The 15,175-nt window shown below is 46.5% G+C and overlaps 1 protein-coding gene across 2 annotated transcripts in view; it reads left to right on the forward strand.

The window, feature by feature from the left end:
* The first annotated feature begins 218 nt into the window (after positions 1 to 218).
* The window catches only part of prickle2b (prickle homolog 2b), a 182,412-nt gene continuing 167,455 nt past the window's right edge, over positions 219 to 15,175 (forward strand). The window contains exons 1-2 of one of the 2 annotated variants that reach the window (XM_078414556.1): positions 237 to 278; positions 329 to 406. The gene's annotated coding sequence lies outside the window, so the exon portion shown is untranslated. Of the gene's footprint in view, positions 407 to 15,175 lie in introns of both variants that reach the window. The other variant, XM_078414552.1, reaches the window with a different exon arrangement.

Genomic DNA, 15,175 nt, shown 5'->3' on the forward strand with positions numbered 1-15,175 from the left:
TGCCGCACCCTAGCGGTGACACGCGATGTCCGTAACGTGGTGGCGGAGCACCGTCGCCCCGCCCCCACAGTGACGCGCGGATGAATCACGTGACGGCGGAGCACCACGGCACCGCCCCATCCGTGACGTATGGGGTCCGTCACGTGGTGGCGGATCGCCCCCGCCCCGCCCCCACAGTGACGCGCGGGGTTGGACCACGTGGTGCGGGCGCGCTCCCGATCCGGTTGTCGTTGGTCCGCTGTCTCCTCACTCGAGCCCCGGCAACGGCAGCGTGAGGGACAGCACAGCACAGCACAGCACAGCACAGCACAGCACAGCACAGCACAGCACAGCACAGCACAGCACAGCACAGCACAGAGAGGGGACACATCGCCTCATGTAAAACGGCGACTGGCGGCCGATTCAGGTGGGTGTTCGGCGGTGATGGTGCGGCGGGCGGGGGTGGAGGGGCGACTGCTGCTCGGCGACCATCAGCCTCCCCGAGACCAACGGACCAACGGCTCTCACACCCTCCGGCACCCACACTCTGTACCAGCACCCACTGCACCCACTGTCACCACCCACACTCTGTACCAGCACCCACTGTCACCACCCACACTCTGTACCAGCACCCACTGTCACCACCCACACTCTGTACCAGCACCCACTGTCACCACCCACACTCTGTACCAGCACCCACTGTCACCACCCACACTCTGTACCAGCACCCACTGCACCCAGTCACCACCCACACTCTGTACCAGCACCCACTGTCACCACCCACACTCTGTACCAGCACCCACTGTCACCACCCACACTCTGTACCAGCACCCACTGTCACCACCCACACTCTGTACCAGCACCCACTGTCACCACCCACACTCTGTACCAGCACCCACTGCACCCAGTCACCACCCACACTCTGTACCAGCACCCACTGTCACCACCCACACTCTGTACCAGCACCCACTGTCACCACCCACACTCTGTACCAGCACCCACTGTCACCACCCACACTCTGTACCAGCACCCACTGTCACCACCCACACTCTGTACCAGCACCCACTGCACCCACTGTCACCACCCACACTCTGTACCAGCACCCACTGTCACCACCCACACTCTGTACCAGCACCCACACTCTGTACCTGCACCCACTGTCACCACCCACACTCTGTACCAGCACCCACACTCTGTACCAGCACCCACTGTCACCACCCACACTCTGTACCAGCACCCACACTCTGTACCTGCACCCACTGTCACCACCCACACTCTGTACCAGCACCCACTGCACCCACTGTCACCACCCACACTCTGTACCAGCACCCACTGTCACCACCCACACTCTGTACCAGCACCCACTGTCACCACCCACACTCTGTACCAGCACCCACTGTCACCACCTACACTCTGTACCAGCACCCACTGCACCCACTGTCACCACCCACACTCTGTACCAGCACCCACTGTCACCACCCACACTCTGTACCAGCACCCACTGTCACCACCCACACTCTGTACCAGCACCCACTGCACCCACTGTCACCACCCACACTCTGTACCAGCACCCACTGTCACCACCTACACTCTGTACCAGCACCCACTGCACCCACTGTCACCACCCACACTCTGTACCAGCACCCACTGTCACCACCCACACTCTGTACCAGCACCCACACTCTGTACCTGCACCCACTGTCACCACCCACACTCTGTACCAGCACCCACTGCACCCACTGTCACCACCTACACTCTGTACCAGCACCCACTGCACCCACTGTCACCACCCACACTCTGTACCTGCACCCACTGTCACCACCCACACTCTGTACCAGCACCCACTGTCACCACCCACACTCTGTACCAGCACCCACACTCTGTACCAGCACCCACTGCACCCACTGTCACCACCGAAACTCTGTACCAGCACCCACACTCTGTACCTGCACCCACACTTTGTACCTGCACCCACAGCACCCACTGTCACCACCCACACTCTGTACCAGCACCCACACTCTGTACCTGCACCCACTGTCACCACCCACACTCTGTACCAGCACCCACACTCTGTACCTGCTCCCACTGTCACCACCCACACTCTGTACCAGCACCCACTGCACTCACTGTCACCACTCACACCCTGTACCTGCACCCACAGCACCCACTTTCACCACCCACACTCTGTACCAGCACCCACTGTCACCACCCACACTCTGTACCTGCACCCACAGCACCCACTGTCACCACCCACACTCTGTACCTGCACCCACTGTCACCACCCACACTCTGTACCAGCACCCACTGTCACCACCCACACTCTGTACCAGCACCCACTGTCACCACCCACACTCTGTACCAGCACCCACACTCTGTACCAGCACCCACTGCACCCACTGTCACCACCCACACTCTGTACCAGCACCCACACTCTGTACCTGCACCCACTGTCACCACCCACACTGTACCAGCACCCACTATCACCACCCACACTCTGTACCAGCACCCACTGCACTCACTGTCACCACCCACACCCTGTACCTGCACCCACAGCACCCACTTTCACCACCCACACTCTGTACCAGCACCCACTGTCACCACCCACACTCTGTACCTGCACCCACAGCACCCACTGTCACCACCCACACTCTGTACCAGCACCCACTGTACCAGCAGCACCCACTGTCACCACCCACATTCTGTACCAGCACCCACTGCACCAACAGCACCCACTGTCACCACCCACACTCTACCAGCACCCACTCACTGTACAGCACCCGCACTCTGTACCAGCACCCACTGTCTCTACACCCACCCCGTACCAGCACCCGCACCCTGTACTAGCACCGACTGTCACCACCCACACCCACCGTCACCACCCACACTCTGTATCAGCACCCATTGTCACTACATATACCCCAAACACCCTGTACCAGCACCCACTGCCCTGGACCCCCCCCCCCCACCCACTCCGTGTAGCAGCACCCACTGTCACCACACACCCACACCCTCCCTGTACCTGCACCCGCTACCCTGGATCCCCCTCACACCTACAGCAGCACCCACTGTCACCACACACAAACCCGCCCACCCATGGTCACACCCCATCAGCACCCACTGCCCTGGACTCACCCACCCATGGTTACATGCACCACCCACCCACCCACTGTCACACCCCATCAGCACCCACTGCCCTGGACTCACCTACCCACTGTCACATCCCTGGCAACAGCACCCACTGCCCTGGACCCACTCTCAGCCATACCCACCCAATGACATGCCCAGCCACACCACTTGCACCTCCCCACCCACTGTCACTTCCCCGGCACCCACAACAGCAGCACCCACTGCCCTGGGCCCCGCCACCGACAGTCACACCCCCATCCCCTGCACCACCACCCACTACCCTGAACCGCCACCCACCCCACCCATGGTCACAGCTGCGCCCGCACCCCCACTCACTGTCAACCACCTCCCCGCATAGTTGCACCCACACCCTCTGTCACACCAATCACCCCCACAGTCACAGCCATACCCCACCTAGGGTCACAAAACCGCACCCCAAGTCAGACCTCCACCCCACTATCACGCCCAGTCCTCCCCAGCCACGTTCACACCCACCCCCCACCCATTGTCACACTGTACCCACAGACACTCACACCTCCCCACCCATGATCGCACCCACCCACTGTTAAGCTTACCCCACCATAATCACCCCCACCCACAGTCACCCACAGTGCCTTGCCCACTGTCACTCACTGCCATGTCCACTCCTAAAGCACCCGTCGCCCACCTTCTCACCCACATACCGCCCACTCACAGCCATTCCCACTGCTAGTGCACCCACCTGGACCCTGCACCTCCACCACACCTCCCAGTCCTCACTCACCCCCGACCCTCTCCCCTGCTAGCATTCATTGCCGGTTCCACACACCATCCTCTCCTATTCTCTTCTGCCTGCCTCTTTTTATAATTCACTGCATCGCTCACCACCATTCCTATTATTCCTACTCTATCTCCTCGTCTTCTTCACCATACTTGGCTCTTCATCCTCCTGACTGTTGTAATCAAAGGAAACTAACAGGTCTGGACTCTCCAAAGGGCACTGATTTTCTCTGTTTCTCTCTCTCCTTTCCTTTCTCTCTGTGCTGTGTGTGCTCTTTGGTCTGAATGTCAGGGCTTGCATTAATTTGCAAATCATAACTGGTTCTGTACTTTTCCTCTGTGTCATTCTTGCTCTGTGTGTGCCCCATCGGCACATTTGAATCAAGTCATCTTGTTTTTGTATGTTTTCCATGATGCCTTCCATGTATAGGTGGTGGGTAAATGCAATGGTTTGACATGCCAGATATATAGTAATACCTCATTTAGCAATACACCGCATAATGCTATTTCTTTTTTCCAAAAAAATAATAAAACCCATGAAAGTGGTGAAAATTTGCAAGTTCGAACAACCCATCAAGACTGCCAACCTTTGTTTACGTTCACGTCACCAATCAGAACACATCACATGTGCACTCACTTCCTCTCGTCTGCAGAATGCTGTTTTATTTCGCACTACATTTTCTCGGAATAGAAACATAGAAACATAGAAAATAGGTGCAGGAGTAGGCCATTCGGCCCTTCGAGCCTGCACCGCCATGCAATATGATCATGGCTGATCATCCAACTCAGTATCCTGTACCTGCCTTCTCTCCATACCCACTGATCCCTTTAGCCACAAGGGCCACAATGTAACTAGAGCGCTAATCGAGGTATTACTGTGTGTGCATCCTAAGCCAAATACATACACATCCCTCCAAATCTTTCCTTCCACGTACCTGTTTAAACATCTTTCAAATGTCCTCATGGGCATAGCTCAACCTGCAAAGCTTACAACCTTTCAATGTCTATTAAGACAAAAAATCAGCAGTGGGTAGCAGTGGTATCTGGAACAAGATGATAAGAACCCTCCTTCAAAGTGTCAGCCCATCTTCCATTAAGGAGCTTGCTCATTTATAGGCAGTGCCTGGAGTACTCCATACTTGATTGACTCAAAACGGACTTAGTTCTATTTTTTTTTCGTACCAGAGATATCACTGAAACAACAGAGATCAATATTTGTGGTTTCTTCAGGGTTTCTACAGACCTTCTCCATGATGCCTTCCATAATTTCAACAAAAGGTCAGCAAGAATGCCAGAGAAACACTGTAAAAGGCTCGTCATACCATTTCTATTTGGTTTCTCTTGATCTGCTGAGGCCAAAGCAGATAACTAGAGAAGCTCTGCAGAAATTATGTTCTGTGTTTTAATATTCCCTTTTAGTCATGTGTTATGTTGACGTAGAAGGAGACCATTTGGTCCATGAACTCGTGTCAGATCTCGTGCAATCCCATGAGTCCCATTTACTATAACTTACTTTCTCACACAAGCTTTGATCACTCCAAAGACGTACAAGTTTGTAGGTTAATTGGCCTGGAATAATTGTAATTTGTCCCTAATGCGTGTAGGATAATGTTAGCGTGCGGGGATCGCTGGTTGGCCCGGACTTGATGGGCCGAAGGGCCTGTTTCCATGCTGTATCTCTAAGTTAAACTCAAAAGGAAAGAGGTAATTAGCAGTCCATATGCCTTTGGGATATAAGAAGAAACCAGAGCAATTGGGGAAACCCCCTCAGTCACAAGGAGAAGGTGCAGATTCACACAGAGAACACATGTGGACTGAAGGTCGGCCACTGGAGCTGTAAGACAGCTGCACTACCTGTGACTTCACGATGCCATCCTTTGCAGTAATTCTAATGTAAATCTTGTTGGAGGTTCTCTAAAGGATATAGGTCTTCTCCTGATGTCTTCCAAACTTCAACGAAAGGTCAGCAAGAATGCCAGTTTTTATTCGGAAAGGAAGTACAGTACATAGTTTTCCCATTTAATTATGTTCTGCTGCTGGGTGAGATTATCGCTGATTGATGATCTAACCATATATCTGTCATTGCCATATGTTACTGAATCACTTGAGTTAATAAAAGTATATACATCTTGGATTTAAAGTTCAGAATTTGATTAACATCAGTTGCCATTTTCCAGAAGATTGTTCTACACCATTACTACTTTTTCCAACTTGACTCCTCAAAGACTAAGGTCTAATTTTTGGATGGTTTCCTATTTCTAGATCTCTCAACCAGCGGGAAAAGGTTAGAAGGAAATTGTTCGTTTCATCATCACGAAAACCTCAATCAAATTGTCCATTATCCTTTCACATTCCAGGCACTATATTACTACATAGAAATTCATTCCCATTCAAACATGCAAAACACACAACATTGTACTGGCCACAAGTTATGCAAAAGATTGCAACAGACTTTTGACTTCATCTCCATTTTCTGATCCTATCCAATACTTCGTGGCCAGGAAGTTATTGATCTCTTGCTTGTTTTTACCCAATTTTGAGTATCCAAAGTACTCTGATTTAGAGAATTCCAAAGATCAACCACCTTCTAAGTGAAGAGATTTATCTTAATTTCAGTGTAAAATGGACATTCCAAGTCTATGAATCCTAGTTCTAGATTTTTCAACTTTTTAGAGGAAACAGCTTCATAGGATTTTGTCTGTCATCCTTTTGAAGGTTGTGTCTTATTCTAAATGTCAGAGAATATAGACCTGCTACCAAAAGGATATTGAATCATTGGAACAGAAGTATAATAAGGATTTAAAAGAACCTCGGAATTGAGATGACTAAGCTGTCTGGAAATGATGAGTAAACTGAAGCTCTTTTTCTTCAAAACAAGTGGTTTAAAAGTTAAGATGTGGAAATTATTTCTACATAGCTAAGTCCAGAATGGGGCATAATTTTAAGATAACCAATAATAAATGAAGTTTGTTTTTTGGACAGATAGTGGTTTGAATGCAGAATACCCTGTCATAGGATATTTGAAGCAAATAAATATCGTGTTTTCGGGGAATAATGATAAAAATTGAGAAAAACGGAGAGAAAAGGACAGATAATTATTGCACAAGATTCTCTTGAGTATAAACATTGATATGTACTTGTCAAGTTTAATACTCTGTTTATCTACAATGGATTATATGTGATTATATGACAGTTTCAATCAGTGTATCACACCCTTTCAAATCTGTTCCATTTAACTCCCTTTTAAAGTGTTAAGAAATTCACTTTGCACTGCTTTTGCTGGAATCTGTTCCGAATGTTTACAAATATGTATTTAAAAAATATTATGTGTTTGTCACTGTTCAATCTTTTCATCTTAAACTTGAGTCCTTTAGTCTCGACCTGAAAGGTCACCTACTCCTTTTCTCCAAAGATGTTGTCTGTCCTGCTGAGTTACTACAGCTTTTTATGTCTCTTTTTGGTTTAAACCAGCATTAGTAATTCCTTCCTACACATTGAGTCCTTTAGCCTTGGGTTTAGTACAATCCAAAGTCTCACATTTAAACAACTTCCTATCATATATGCCTCATAACATTTGAGAGTTCTGGACAATTTATCCTTGGGATTTTTATGCTATTCGTTTAATTTCACAATTCCTTCCCAATAAATTTCCTAATAAGTCCTAAAAGATTTTCATCAAAACCATTCTATTTTATCCATAGGTAATGTAATACTGTGAAGCTAGATTTTCAATTTAATTCTAAAGCTTATAGCATCTTTCAGTCATTGCCACTGGGTCAATTCAATAAATACTTATATATCACACTTGTATCCTGTGCACAGCATTGCCATAATTATTTTGTTTTTAGCACTCCTTCAGGTGTTAGGATGCTAAATAGTCATTAGGTTACCTATTTTAAATTATTTCATTGTCTCCCCATTTTCTAGTGCATTTCTCAGATATCATTTAATTCAGATTCCATTGGGTTTTACTGCATGCAAACCAGCAGTGTCTCTAAGACGATTTATAATTTGTTTGTTTCCCATTATCATTTTTTACTGCTTCTTGACAGTTACTTTCTATGCTGGGAACACTTAACCTACATTTATATGCAAGAAAAACAGCATCTTTGTTTTTCTAGTTATTTTTAATATCGCTGGCAAAGAATTTAAGACACGTCTGCTTTGTGTAGACAAATTGCAAATTGTAACCATTGTGAAAATTTAATAATAATGCATCCAAATTAATATCATTGTATGTAAAAGAATTGGACATGTTTAAGTCCCAATGCAGGAATTTAACTGCTATCATATGTATTATTGTGGTGTTCAATTAAAAAACGACGCAAATTTGAAATAAACTGCACTTCTTAAAGAATGGTAGGGGAAAATATCAAATCATGAAATTTTCAAACACCAGCTTCTTTTGTATAGGTCAGTGGCATATTTTAGAGAATAATAATTGGCATTTGTTTTCAATTCAGTAAAGGAACCAGAATATGACATTTCTGACACCTCCAAAGCTCGATCCCCTATACCCAGACAGAACATGGATAGAGTTCCCCTGGTCCTCACTTTTCACCCCACCAGTCTCCGCATCCAACACATCATTCTCTGACATTTCTGTCACCTCCAAAGTGATCCCACCACCAGTCACATCTTCCCATTCCCGTCGATTTCTGCCTTCCGCAGAGACCAGTCCCTCCACAACTCTTTGTTCACTCATCCCTTCCCACTCAAAGCACCCCTTCCCCAGGTAATTTCCTCCGCAGGAGATGTAACTCCTGTCCCTATACCTCCTTCCTCATCTCCATCCAGGGACCCCAACAATTCTTCCAGGTGAGACAGAGGTGCACCTTCACCTCCTCTAACCTCATCTACTGCATCCGGTGTCCCAGATGTGGCCTCCTGTACATCAGCAAAACCAAACAAAGACAGTGAGCCAAGGTCTCCTGGATCTCCCGGTTGCTAACAATTTTAACTCCCCGACCTATCTGTCCCGGGCTTCCTCCTTTGCCAGAGTGAGGCCACACACAGACTGGATAAGCACCATCTCATATTTTGCCTGTGTAGCTTCCAACCCAATGGTATGAACATGGAATTCTCCAATTTTAGGTAACTATCCCCCCCCATACTTGTTTTACCTTCTCTCTTTCTTCCTTCTCCCCCCCGTGCCCCCACCTGGACTCGCAGCTATTTCTCCCCTCCCCCTCCACCTACATTCCCTCCTCCAGCTTCATAATTTGTAACTTCCCAATCCTTTTGTCTGACAACACCTGCCTTTTCATCTCTGGCCATTGTCCACCCATCTGCCTATCAAAATACCCGCTCACCTGTAACAGCTGACTACTTGCCAGACGTTATCCTGCCACTTTCTCCCCACCACCACCACCACAATCGACCTGAAGAAGAGTCCCGACCCAAAATATCACCTATCCATGGTCTTCAGAGGTGCCACCTGACCCGCTGAGTTACTGCAACACTTTTTGTCTTTTTTTTTTCAAGAACCCAGAATGGGCTGCTCACCATTTCAAACTATTTCAATTTTGCATGTTCATTTTGGTCTTGTCTGCTGGAAATAACATGTTAACATATTTGTTCGTGTACTTGGCTTTGTTTGAAGACACGTGTAATAAATATATTTATTTTGTGGCAGGAGTTAACATTTCAAAGTCGCATTTATCTTTTTGTTTTTAAACCAGTATTGTGGGTCAGCTTCTCTTTTTTTACTTTAAAACACCACAGCTTGGTTGTTTCCTTGTTTCTTTGTCATCCAGCGTGTATCTTGATGATGTTCAAAAGATTTTTTTTTGTGAAATCTAATTCCAGCTCATCATGTAATATGTTGACTTTTTAAATTTATGACTTAGCTGACCATATTATAAAGTAGCTTCATTGCCATAGGACTGAATTATGACCATGGTGATATAAACTTGTCTTATAAAAGGGAAGTGATGGTAATGTGAAGTCAAACGGTTATGATATTGTAAACAAGGTAACAGTATTTCAGTTAAAAAAGAGATAAAATATTTCAAACTAAATATGACATAAGATCACCTAAATAAAAGGCAAATGCACTGCTGCAAATGATATTTGGGCAGCAACCCAGCACAATTTCTCTGGGGGTAATTTTGAAGCTGGGCACAGGGATCTGGATGTGTGACTACACTATCCATTTTGTATTGTGCTGCCAGCATTGTAACCATCATATGTTCATAATTGTTGCAGTGTCCAATTATGCTTTTGATTGGCTTGGAATATAAGCAAGGATTAATTTTGTGTAAACCTGAATTAACTTTTGGGAATGCAGCTCTTAAAAGGTGGTAAAATGAAGAAAACGATCTCTGTGTATTCAATGCCAAAACTCATGCCTTGTGGACCTGGATGAGTACTAGATGACGTTGGCTGAGTGACAGGGGTTAGTGATGCAACTGATGGGGAAGTCGTTCAATACCTCCCCATCAAGTGCATCACTAACCCCTGTCACTACTGAGTTTACTTATCCAAACAATGACATTGAAGAAGAATTGGTTCTAAATGTCATTGTTTTACCTTTCATTGACATTTTGCACTGCAGTGAGTGTGGCGCCCACGTCTTGCACCCTTTTCTACACTGCTAGCCCCTCAAACACAGGAGCTTTCCCACCCATGTAGATTGCATGATGTACACTGGCAGATTCACCTCCCTCCTTTTTGGATTATCAGCACAAGCCTTTCAGAGGGGTAAAAAGGGGCTATCACGTATCAATCGCCATGGAGGAGATGGTACTGGCTGTTCGTGAAGTGGCAGTTGTTGAACATGTGAACTCACACCATCACTTGATCGCATACTCAGTCAACAATCTATATGCTGCCGCTATTCAAGTAGGGTTTGTTTCTCACGAGGCTTGGCAGTTGGCAAAGAATTTCACTGTGTGATAATAAAGTATCCCATTCCAATTGTCTTACCTGCATTCAAGACGGGTGCTCGCTCATGAGAGACTAATGTGCATGCTCCATGAGATACCAGTGAGGACATTGAGCAGATTGACCAGGGTTTCATTGGGATTCTGCCTTCATTATGAAACTTAGGGGCACCTGGCACTGATGTTTTTTGTACTGCTTGGAGTCCATCCTTTCCAGTGTGGCTGCAACACTGTTTACACACGTGGCCCAACCAGGATGCAGCATGTGATAGCTGAAGCCATTACTTTCTTTGCTGCATAAGCATTAACTATCCAATAACATCTGACAGCTTGACAGACTGAAGGAGGGTCTTGACCTAAAACGTCATCTATTCCTTTTCTCCAGATGTGCTGTATGACCCGCTGAGTTTCTCCAGCTTTTTGTGTCTATCTTCGGTTTAAACCAAGCATCTGCAGTTGCTTCCTAAACATCTGACAGCTACTCTGCAAGCTTCAACTAAACATCTAAATGGTAAATTGGAAGCATGGGCAGCTGACATCCAAAAACAGCTTGCTGCCAAAATAGTTTAAACACTTACCTAGCTGTGGATAACGGGTGAAGTGTCCTCTTAGACTGACATTTATAGCAGACATAGCAAGAAATCGAGTACTAGTTAATCTATCTATATGGTATTGGTCGGGGCATTCTTATTATTGTTGAACAGCTGCATTACAGAGGATTCTGAGCATTATTGGCAATGAGAGAACCATCCAAGTATTGGCAATGAATCGTCAATTCAGTGAAATATGCAGTTTGGTCTGCCAGTCACCTGTAAAGAGTCACCTGTAATAAAATGCTGGCGATTGATACATCCCAAGGCATGCACAGAGGTTTGGTACAGCCACTTGAAAGGCTCTGTGGGAAGGATCAGTGTCTAGTCTTCTACTGCCACTGGAACAATGAAATTCATGCTGCAGGATTACATAGATATGCAACGGATGCAACAATTAACTATCCAATAATAAATAATACCATAAATTGTCAGTAATCGTGTGTAACCAGACCATTGTAGTGCAAACTGAAGCATTTCCAAAACAAACGTCCATAATAAATTGTTGCTGAGGTAGGGTTGTGGATAGGATTGTGCAGAGTGATTCAAGAGCCTGATAGTTGATGGGAAGAAGCTGTTTTTGAACCTGAAGTTCGTGGTACTGAGGCTCCAGAACCTTCTTCCTGATGGTAGCAGCTGGAAGAGAGCATGGCCAAGGTTGTGTGGTTCTTTGATGAGATTGGTTGCCTTTTTAAGACAGTGCTTCCCGTAGAGTCCTTCAGTGATGAGGAGGCCAGTACCTGTGATATGGTGGGCAGCGATCTCCACTTTCTGCAGCCTCCATCATTCTTGGGCATTCGAATCACTGAACCAGGCCATGATGCAACTAGTCAGTATACTTTTCACCGTACTCTAGTAACAATTCAAGAGTATTCAATGGTGTGCTGAATCTCCTCAAACATCTGAGGAAGTAAGGGTCATGTGCTTTCTTCCTGATTGCATCAATGTGCTGGGCTGAGGACAGATCTTCAGCTTAATGCAAGCCCAGGAACTTGAGGCTGTTGACTCTTCGCACGGTCATCCGGTCGATAAAGATGTCTGCATAGACCCTCTGATTTCCCTTCTGAAGTCAACAATCAACTCCTTGGTCTAGCTGAGAGCAAGCTTGGTGTTTTGGGTCTTGAGTCTGATGAACTCCCCCTCCCATTCCCAGTCTGACCTCTCTGTCATGGGCCTCCTCCAGTGCCATAGTGAGGCCCGCCGGAAATTGGAGGAGCAGCACCTCATATTTCGCCTGGGCAGTTTGCGGCCCGGTGGTATGAACGTTGACTTCTCCAACTTCAGATAGCTCCTCTGTCCCTCCCTTCCCCTCCTCCTTCCCAGATCTCCCTCTATCTTCCTGTCTCCACCTATATCCTTCCTTTGTCCCACCCCCGACATCAGTCTGAAGAAGGGTCTCGACCCGAAACGTCACCCATTCCTTCTCTCCCAAGATGCTGCCTGACCTGCTGAGTTACTCCAGCATTTTATGAATAAATCGATTTGTACCAGCATCTGCAGTTATTTTCTTATACCGACCCAAATTGTTGCTTATCCATCATCCCCTTCACAGATGCTGCTGATTTGCTCCAGAACTTTATGTTTTGCTTCAGATTCCAGCATCTGCAGTTCCTTGTGTCTCGACTAAAATCACTTGGTGTTTTAATGTTGGTGGGAGGTGCCTGAACTTGCAGTGTGTGTGTGGTAAGATGGTAAACAGCATACAGGGAGAGGGTAAGTGCGGAAAACTGTATCCAACTAAAAAGAGCATGTGAACAAGAGTAAAATCCAAATGAGGTACCGATATCAAATGTTCTTTAAATAAAACACGATTAAAACATGGCATGGGGAGTGAATCAAAAACTCTGCGATCATTTGGATACAGTAATAGGAAAGATTTTTTTTTTCTGGCTGGTCGACCTTCCAATTACTGGTCTGTTATCAAATGTGTGAATATGCACTGATTTAGAAATCATTCCTTCAGAAAGGCTCCAGTGGCTCCACCATCTGCTGCATTCTTCTATCATTTTCATAGAATCGTAGAATAGAATACAGAACAGAATTTGGTCCTTTTGCTCATTTTATCCACACTGACCAAGATGCCAATCCTATTTCCCTACATTAGGCTCGTGTCCCTCCAAGCCTTTCCTATCCACAAGCGTGTCCAAATGCCCTTTTAAACATTTTAATTGTATCTGCCTCCACCACCTCATCTGACAGCTTGTTCCTGAGAACCGTCGCCTTCTGTGTAGGGAAAAAAACAGATCTCCTTTTAATTTCTCCAGTCTCACCTCAAACCCGTGCTTTCCAGTTCTAGACTCCCCTCCCTTGGCGTGGGTGTGTGGGTGGATGGGGAGAAACATCTCCTGTACTATCTAACACCCTCATAATTTTATAAGCCTATGTAAAGTCATTCCTCAGTCTCCCATGTTCCAGAGAGAATAAACTCAGCCCATCCAATTTCCTCAACAGCCTTCCATTCCAGGAACGATATCTTCTGCACTCTGTTGTTACCCACTCTGTTCCTGTAGTTTGGCCACCAGATTGGCACCCAGTGACTCTAAGTGTGGCCTAACGTTTTAGACAGCTGCGACATTGAGCCATTGAACATGATGTCCCAGTTGTATCAAACACACAGCAATTATCCGCTGTCTTATATCTCTCGGGTTTGCACAACCCCTAAAGAAGGGTCTCAACCCAATAGACAATAGGTGCAGGAGGAGGCCATTCGGCCCTTCGAGCCAGCACCGCCATTCAATGTGATCATGGCTGATCATTCTCAATCAGTACCCCGTTCCTGCCTTCTCCCCCATACCCTCTGACTCCACTATCCTTAAGAGCTCTATCCAGCTCTCTCTTGAATGCATTCAGAGAATTGGCCTCCACTGCCTTCTGAGGCAGAGAATTCCACAGATTCACAACTCTCTGACTGAAAAAGTTTTTCCTCATCTCAGTTCTAAATGGCCTACCCCTTATTCTTAAACTGTGGCCCCTTGTTCTGGACTCCCCCAACATTGGGAACATGTTTCCTGCCTCTAACGTGTCCAACCCCTTAATAATCTTATACGTTTCGATAAGATCTCCTCTCATCCTTCTAAATTCTAAATGACCTGAAACGTCACCCATTCCTTCTCCTATCCAGAGATGCTGCCTGTGCCGCATTTTGTGTCATCACTCGTTCGGCTTCAGCTTTGTGTCACCACAAGTTATTACACCCTCCTTGGCAGCGATGGCTGGCAGCTGCATCAGGCAGCTACTTGTAGCGACGTGAAAGCAGAAGATACATGGTGAGAATGTAGTGGCGGAGTTTGGGAAATGGTTACAGCTAATTACAGTTTTGCAGCCACGGTGGTTCATCGGCAACTAGTGTAACTTATTCAAGAGACGACACTATAAACGTGTAAGCAATGTTGAGTAATTAGAGGAGAAAACGTTGCCAAAAGCCTCACGCTATTAAAGGAATAGCTTTAAAGGGGCGTTTGAATAATACATTTTAGAAATTCGAAGCGAGCGTTGTGCAAAAGGTCATTTAAACGCCGCCATCTGATCCATTGAGTACCAGCTCCAAGGAAAACAGATGAGTTTTAGCCCTGGCCTGGTGGACCGCCACTTTGCATACTTTTTAGCCTGGGTATCACCAACATTCCCTTTTGTAGTCCGACCTGAACTTCCATCACCTTGAATGCATTTGTGCAGAATTATGTGCTGTGTATGTTTAACAATTTAAAAACATTTTTTTGTGGTAATTTGAATGAATTCGCTGGAATCGAGGCCAATAAAAAAAAATTGAATAGGTGACTGTAAATCTTTTCCGTCACCTAGCAACTAATACAATGAACCGAAACTAAGTAAGAGTCC

The sequence above is a fragment of the Rhinoraja longicauda genome, chromosome 17 (genome assembly GCF_053455715.1).
Source record: "Rhinoraja longicauda isolate Sanriku21f chromosome 17, sRhiLon1.1, whole genome shotgun sequence".
Classification (NCBI taxonomy): Eukaryota; Metazoa; Chordata; class Chondrichthyes; order Rajiformes; family Arhynchobatidae; genus Rhinoraja; species Rhinoraja longicauda.